Raw genomic sequence first — 9,432 nt, 5'->3', positions numbered from 1 at the left:
CTATCCCTTGCTAAGAAGTTATTGTCATTTGGTTACTGCTGGATAAAGGAAAGTCAGTTTTTTTTTTAAATATGACACCTTGTTTAACTTCCACACTCTGAAGCAGGGCATTACCCCATAGCAATCTGCCAACACAACAGGAGTTAATGGGTTAAAGAGCAGGTGTATGCGAATAAGGAGGTTGGAGGACCTGGAAGGAGCTGGGAAGGGAAGGAATATGATTAATGTGTGTTGTATGGCACTGTCAAATAATAAGGCTTTTAAAATGTGTGATATTTTTCACCTTTAAAGTCATTTTCTATTTATGAACCACCAAGTATATATGATAAAAATCAAGATTTCCAATAATTCTTTTCTGCTGAGAAACCTAACAGTATAACAGTTTCTCTAAGATGATAGAGATGAGTACCAATAAAAATTGTGGGAAAGATATAGTTTGAAGTGTTAATCTTGTAATTTAAAAATAAAATCCCGTTTTCATTCTTTTGAATGAGACTTAGCAAACTCACAAGATGAATTTTCTCTTTACTTCACTACATCAAAAATGATTATATATTTATTCTAAATCCTTTTCAAATCCAGCTCAAATAAGCCAGAGGAAGAGAAGTCTTGCTTAGGTGTGCGTTCTTTCTGTGTTTCTGCTTTGCATATAGTGCTCTCCTTGACAGCAAGGTGAAGAACAGAGCCTGACAGCAATATCAGGATGACAAGTTTTCTCCCAGCCTGTACGGCTGAGCAGGTAAATAGACAGTTTGGATTAACACACTTTCTGCACCTGGGTTTTCTCAGTGATATTAGAAGTAATTCTTCTCATAGCCCAGGTGGAATAGCACTCTTGTCATAAAACCTAATATTAATATTATTTATATACTTTGAGGCTAAATAAGAATGGCTCTGAACTCTGGGAAGGTTCTGACTTGAAACATGGCTTGTACAATTAAACCTTGGATTTGAAAGATTTAATGGGGAGAAAAAGGTTAACGAATGTTGCTATTTAGCCAGTAGGTGCAACACTTTATTTCCTTGTAAATTCAAAACAAACTCTAACACTTCTATTGGGTAATTATGGCATAACCCAAGTTCTGATAGTACATTAATTGGTTAACTATATTGAATTCTCTAATCAGCTTTCTTCAGGATTCCTTTCCTCCTTTAGTATTTATATACTTTCCTGGTCAAGGATTTATTTTTCCTCACTATTAAATAACTTCTAATGTACTAGAAGCTCTCTAATCATGAGACCTGTCCTTTTAAATGGGTAATCCTTGGAGTCAGATAAGATAGATATGATTAATAGAGTTGATAAAGTTAAGTTGTAGTAAGAAATAACAATAAAAATGGGGACATAACAACAGACACTGAAGAATCTGAGAATTATTAGGTCTTACTACAAAAACGTGTATGCCACAAAATTGGAAAATGTAAAAGATATAAATAATTTTTACATAGATATACCTAAATTAAATCAAGACCAGATGAACAATTTAAATAAACCTATAAGCCATGAGAAAATAGAAGCTGTCATTAAAAACTTACCAACCAAAAAAATCTCAGGGCCAGACATTTTTAGTGCAGACTTCTACCAGAACTTGCAAGAAGAGCTAATACCTATACTCCTCAAAGTGTTCCACACAATAGAAACAGTAGAGTCATTGCCAAACACTTTTTATAAGGCTACAATTACCCTGATACCAAAACCGCACAAAGACTCAACCAAGAAAGAGAATTAAAGACCAATCTTACTCATGAACATTGATGCAAAAGTTCTCAATAAATACTGGCAAACTGAATCCAAGAAAACATTAAAAATTCATCCATCATGATCAAGTAGGCTTCATCCCAGAGGTGCAGGGATAGTTCACCATATGAAAATCTATCAATATTATATGATGTAATCCATCATATAAATAAACTGAAAGAAAAAAATATGATCATTTCATTAGATGCTGAAAAAGCATTTGACAAAATTCAACATCCCTTGATGATTAAAGTCTTGGAGAGATTAGGGATACAAGGGTCATATCTAAATATAATAGAAACAAAATACAGCAAGCCAACAGCTAACATCAATTTAAATGGAAACTCAAAGCGATTCTACTAAAATCAGGAACAAGACAAGATTGTCCACTCTTTAACATAGTTCTTGCAGTTTTGGCAAAAGCAATAAGACAACATAAGGAGATCAAGGGGATTCAAATTGGAAAGGAAAGGGTCAAACTTTTGTTATTTGCATATGATATTATAGTCTACATAAGTGACCCCAAAAACTCTACCAGAGAACTCCTACACCTGATAAATACCTTCAGTAAAGTGGCAGAATACAAGATCAACTCAAAAAAAAAAAAATCGGTAGCCCTCCTATACACAAAAGATAAAAAAGCTGAGAGGGAAATCAGAGAAACATCACCTTTCACAATAGCCACAAATAACATAAAATGTCTTGTGGTAACACTAACCAAGAAGGTGAAAGACATATTTGACAAGGACTTTAAGTCTTTGAAAAAAGGAATTGAAGAGGATACCAGAAAACGAAAACATTTTCCATGCTCTTGGATAGGAAGGATCAACATAGTAAAAATGGCAATCCTACGAAAAGCAATCTATAGGTTCAATGCAAACTCCATCAAAATTCCAATACAATTCTTCACAGACCTTGAAATAACAATAATAAACTTCATATGGAAAAACAAAAAGCCCAGGATAGCAAAAACATTTCTACACAATAAAGGAACTTCTGGAGGCATTACCATCTATGACTTCAAGTTCTATTACAGTAATGAAAACAGCTTGGTATTGGCATAAAAACAGAGACATTGACCAATGCAATCAAACTGAAAACCCAGATATTAATCCACACACCTATGAACACCTGATTTTTGATGAAGAAACTAAAATTCTACATTGGAAAAAAGAAAGCATCTTCAACAAATGTTGTTGGCATAACTGGATGTCCACATGTAGAAGAATAAAAATAGATCCATATCTATCTTTATGAATGAAACTCACATCTAAATGGATTAAAGACCTCAATATAAATCCAACCACACTGAACCTGATAGAAGAGAAAGTGGGAAGTAGCCTGTAATGCATCGGCAAAGGAGACCACTTCCTAAATATAACCCCAGTAGCACAGACAATAAGAGCAACCATAAATAAATGGGGCCTTGAAACTGAGAAGCTTCTGGAAAGGAAATGACACAGTCAATAAGACAAAAAGGCAGCCTACTGAATGAAAATGCCATTACCAATCCCTTATTAGACAAAGAACTGATCTCCAAAATATATAAAGAAGTCAAGAAATTAGAAATTAACATTCTAAATAACCCAATTAAAAAATGGGGTACTAAACTAAACAGAGTATTTTCAACAGAAGAATTTCAAATGCAAAAAAGATACTTACGGACATGTTCAACTTCCTTAGCTATCAATGAAATGCAAACGAAAACAACTCTTAGATACCCTCTTATACCTGTCAGAAAGGCTAACATCAAAAACACTAATGATAGCTTAATTGGAGAGGATGTGGAGTAAGAGTAATACTCATCCATTGCTGGTGAGAATGCATCTTGTGCAATCACTTTGGAAATTAGTATGGCAGTTTCTCAGAAAATTTTGACTCAACATGCCTCAGGTTCCAGCATTACCACTCATGATACGCAAAAGATGCTCAACCATGTTACAAAGGCATTTGTTCAACTGTGTTTATAGCAGATTATTTGTAATATCCAGAACCTGGAAACAACTTAGGTGCCCATCAACTAAATAATGGATAAAGTGTGGCACATTTATACTCTAGTATACTACTCAATGGTCAAAAACAATGACATCTTGAATTTTGCATGCCAATGGTTGGAATTTGAAAACAGTATCCCGAGTGAGGTAACACGGACCCAAAAAATGGAATATAGTTTGTATTCACCCATAAGTGGATACTAGCCATAAGCAAAAGACATTGCGCCTATAGTTTATGATCCTAGAGTATCTAAGTAATAAGATGAGCCCAAATAAAAACATATATAGACCCATCTTGGAATTGGAAATAGAGAAGATCACCTGACAAAATTGGAAGCATGGGAGCATGGGATAGAAGGAAGGGGAGAAGGGGAGGGTTGAGGAGAACTTGAAGGAATGGGAGGGTCGAGATGGAGGAAGGACAGATATGAGAGCAAGGAAAGAGATATCTTGATTGAGGGAGCCATTATGGGGTTAACAAAAAACCTGGCTCTAGAAAAATTCTCAGGAATTCACAAGGATGACCCCAGCTAAGAGCTTAAGCAACAGAGGAGAGGGTGCCTGAACTGGCCTTTCCTGTAGTCAGACTGGTGATTACCTTAAATATCATCATAGAACCTTCATCCAATAGATGGAAACAGAGGCAGAGATCTCTCTGGGAACATTGTCCTAAGGATGTTTGCAGAAAGCCCCACTACCTTGAGAGCTGTTTGCTAATGGAACCTGCCTCACATCCCAACTATCTCTATAGCAGGGAACATTGTCCTAAGAATGTTTGCAGAGGGCCCCCACATCCCAACAACTTTGAGAGCTATTTGTAAACGGAGCCACAAAAAAGAATGTTTCCTCTTACCTGGTGTGCTGACTAGTGACTTTTGCTATCCCGGCAATATTCCTTCTACCCCCCTCCCCCACCCCAAGCCAAATTCCTCACTCAAGGGCTATATAAGCCACAACCATCATGCTAATAAAGAGAGGCCTTGACAAGTGAATTTTGCTTGGTCTTGTTTCTCTCTCCTGCCCATGTTCTTTCAGGTAGTGCCTCTTCAGACCCTGAAATAACTGGACCTGCTGGACCGGTCAGAGATCAACATTGGAGTACTGGACTGAGCTCCCAAGGTCCAGTTAAGGAGTAGAAGGAGTAACAGTATGAGCAAGGAGGTCAAAACCATGAGGGGTTTATCCTCTAAGACAGTTTCCATGAACTAATGAGAGTTAGCAACTTCATCTGGACTGGGGGTGAACAAGCATGCAATCAAACTAGTCCCTCTGAATGTGGTTAACAGTGGTACTGGGATTTTTTTCTACTGCATGTACTGGCTTTTTGGGATCCTATTCTACTGTATAAGGTCCTTCTGTCTATGTGTTGCTTTCATTGGTTAATAAAGAAACTGCTTTGGGCCTTTTGATAGGGCAGAACTTAGGCAGGCAGAGAAAATTAAATGGAATGCTGGGAGGAAGAAGGCAGAGCTAGAGAGACAGCATGGATCCACCTGAGACAGATGCTGGGAATTTTACCCAGTAAGCCACTGCTACATGGCAATATATAGACATTAATATAAATGGGTTAAATTAATATAAAAGTTAGCTAATAAAAATCTAGAGCTAATGGGCCAAGTAGTATTTTAATTAATACAGTTTCTGTGTGTTTATTTCGGGGCTAAGCTAGTTGAGTGGCCAGGACAAACAAGCGGCCCCCTACCTCCACTCTTCTCTTTGGATGCATACCTTGCTCAGCCTAGACATAGTAGAGAGGGCCTTGGACCTTTCACAGTGCAGGGTGCCTTACCCTCTCTTAGGATTTGAGGGGGTGGGGTGAGAGGGTGTGTGTAGCAAGAGGGAGGAGTGGAGGGAGTGGGAATTTGGATTGATATTTTTTTAAAGTAATAAAACAAATCTGGGCGCTGGTGGCACATGCCTTTAATCCTAGAACTTGGGAGGCAGAGTCAGGTGGATATCTGTGAGTTTGAGGCCAGCCTGATCTACAAGACAGGCTCCAAAAGCTACAGAGAAACTCTGCCTCAAAAAAATAAATCCGAGAGTGTATACCTGAAACAGCACATATTAAAAAAGAAGAAGAAAATGAAATGTGATAAATTGCTTTCTCCTTTGGGCTTAAAGTTTCTACCAAGAAGTAACACATGTCACTTTCCTTCATATTTCCTTGCAACAAAGATTGTTAAATAGTCATGACTGATTTCAGCAGTACTTGGGAAGTAGATTATACTGTACAGTACAGAGCACAATTTACCATCTCATTTTCTTTTATTAATGTGGCCCAAATGCTTTTGTGTAAATTATGAAAATATACTTATCAATCATAATGGCTACTATCATATCATTTGTAAATAAGATGACAGGTACTATGAGTAAGAAAACGTCTATGATTTTGAATGAATGGGGAGCAAAGACAAACTAGTAGTTTAGAACATTTATTCTTACATTCTAAATGGATAAACAATAGATTACTGGACTGAGCTTAAAAGTTTTCTCAGTGTTGTATGTCAAGTTTGTTTTGAATTTTCATTAAAAAATGATATTAAATGAAAATATATACTTACCCATCAGAAGTATCCCACTCCTTCCTTTAGGAATCTGTAATGATTGGAATAATAATGGGCTCCATAGGCTCATATATTTGAATGATTACTCATTAGGAACTGACCCTATTGGAAAGGACTAGAAGGATTAGGTAGATGTGGCCTTTTTGGAAGAAGTTTGTCACTAGTGATGGCCTTTAAGGTTTCAAAATCCCATGCCAAGCCCAAACTCTCTCTCTCTCTCTCTCTCTCTCTCTCTCTCTCTCTCTCTCTCTCTCTCTCTCTCTCTCTCTCTCCTCTCTCTCTCACTCTCTCTGGATCCAGGATAAGGGTGCAGCTCTTAGCTAATACTGCAACACCACACCTGTTACCTGCTGACATGCCCACCCTGTGACTATTTTCCATGTCACATTCATAGCATACCAAGGCCCTGAAACTATAAGCAAGTCCTCAGTTAAATGTTTCCTATGTTAGAGTTGCCTAGGTCATGGTGTTTCCTCACAGCAACAAACAGTGACTGACAGATACTAAAAACTAGGAGATTAAAAAAATTGACTAAGATCTGAAGGCTTGGAGATACAGGTTATTTTATGGGAAAAAGCAACTATATATCCTTTCCAAATAAAATTTTCATGGTATGTGTCATATCACAAGATAAAGTAATATGCATTTTATGTTTTGAAATGTTAAATTGCAGGAAAATATGATTTCATGATTAAAAACCTGAAAATGTATTTTAAAATTGTATTATTTATTTATTGTGTGTGAAGTGTATATATGAATGGGGATGTGCACATGCTATGGCATCTGTGAGCCATCGGGTGAACTGTGTATCACTTGTCATTACTGGTTTCAGGGATTTAATTCAGGTTGTCAGTCTTACATGGAAAGTACTTTTATTCACCAAACCATCTGGATAAATAGGCATAAGATTTTTCGACATGTAAATCTTAAAAAAATATATATGTTTGCACAATAATGAGTCATGCTGGAAAAAATAAATACATTCAAATTGTCAAATTAAATAAGCCCTGGCCACTAGACCCCTAGCATGGAAAATATTTTCATGAGAAGCCTTATTTTCCTAAATAAAGTATTATTCTATATTACATGAAGAGTTAGTTCCTTGATATACATAATATATTGAGAGGTTACATCTTTATAGAGAATACCTAGATATGTACATATATACATACATAAGTGTATATTCTTTAAGAATTTAACATATTGTGTTTCTACTATATTTGCTCATGTTCCAAACTACTACTACTAGGCTCACCTCCCCATCCCATACTTACCAAACTTTATATACTCATATTTTTATTAATTGTCCATCCAATTAATGGCTATGTACTCATAGGTATGTGGCCACTGCCTCATGTTCCACCTATGATTGGCAGCATCCTTAAAGAAAGCTAAATCTTCTCCCAGCAGCTATTAGTTACCGACATTACCTCAAGTAGGAGTGGAAGTTCATATTTATACCCATAACCCCCATGCTAGTATTCTGTCTTGCTTGTGCTTTCACAAGGCCTGTGCATGCTATCACAACTGTTGTGAGTTCATATGCTTATTGTCCCTGCTGTGTCTGCAAAAGCACTGTTTCACTGCTGCTGACTCTTACAGTCTTTCGGGTTCTTCTTCTGCAATGACGTCTGAGCCTTAGTAAAAGGAGGTACAGTAGGGATGTGTTTCCCAATGCTGAGCATTCTATAGCTTCTCATTCTGCAAACTGAGACAGTTACAGAAGTCTGCTAATCACCATCTTATTACACTGAGGAGGTTTTAGAATGTGACTTTCTACAGGTTGTTTTAATATTATATCCACAAATAATAGAAATAATGACAATAATAATAATAATAATAATTACTCATTTAGGGCCTATCATCTATGTACAGATTTTTTGCTCTAATAATAGTGCCAGGTATGAGTTTCATCTTTTAGTGTCTAATTGAGGTTTGTTCCTCCCATTATAGAATAACCATATTTTATATATTTGTATATATTTGTTTAAGATGCTTCTGCAGTTGTAAATTTTCACATATATTTTAAAGAAGTTCTTTATTGTTAGTTATTCTTTCCCATAATCCTTACTCTAAATTTCATGCCCATCTTATATCCCATTTGACCCTTCTTGTTCAATTGTTCCACATTTCTCCTTCTATCACTTTGTTCTATCTTCCTTCTTTTGAAGGCCTTCTTCATGGAAAGCTCTCTCCTGTATCTGTACTAATTCTCTGACCTTGTCGTGTATTCCAAATGAAACATACACATATGAAAAGTCAAAAGTCAAAACTAACATCACCTAGAGGCAACATGAATACTCAAAAATCTCAAAGGTCATTCAAGCTAACAAAGTCTAGCTGAAATACACTACTGGAACTGAAGACTCTCTGGGCACCATAAGTCTGGGCCCCTCAGGTCAGAAGAGCAGAGAAGAAATAGAACACATTGGAAAAACATCCATCCATCAAAGATAAACTTAGAAATAAGCACACAGACCTGCAATAACCTTAAACTAAGATGACTAGAGGACTGCATAAGAAAACAATCATCAACACCCACAACAATATGGTACCACCAGAACATAGCTATTCTATTACAGCAAGCCTTGGATATTCTAATATAGCTGAAGCACAAGAAAAGGCCATAAATCAAATCTTATGAAGATCAAGAAGGTCCTTAAAGATCAAATGAACAAATCCTTTAAATGAATCCAGGAAAACACAAACAGGTAAAGGAAATGAATAAAACTGTTCAAGACCTGAAAATGGAAATAGAAATAATAAAGAAAACACAAACTGATTGATTCCTGGGGAGGGAAAATCTAGAGAAGCAAACAGGAACTACAGATGCAAGCATCACCAATAGAATAATATAGATGGAAAAGAGACTCTCATGTGTTGAAGATACAATGAAAGTAATTGATGCATAGGTCAATAAATGCTGAATCTAAAACTTTTCTGAAAAAGAATAAGGAAGTATGGTACATTATAAAATGACAAAGCCTAAGAATAAGAGAAATGAAAGAAGGAAAAGATTTTCAGCTCAAAGGCCAAGAAAATATTTTCAACAAAATAAAAGAAAAAAATTGTCTAACCTAAAAAAGAACACGCCTATAAAGGTATGAGATGTTTAAAGAATGCAAAATAGATTGGA

Source organism: Alexandromys fortis, unplaced genomic scaffold, assembly GCF_014885135.2.
Source record: "Alexandromys fortis isolate MF-2015 unplaced genomic scaffold, M_Fortis_MF-2015_v1.1 scaffold_132, whole genome shotgun sequence".
Taxonomy (NCBI): domain Eukaryota; kingdom Metazoa; phylum Chordata; class Mammalia; order Rodentia; family Cricetidae; genus Alexandromys; species Alexandromys fortis.
Note: the sequence above shows the minus strand (reverse complement) of the source record.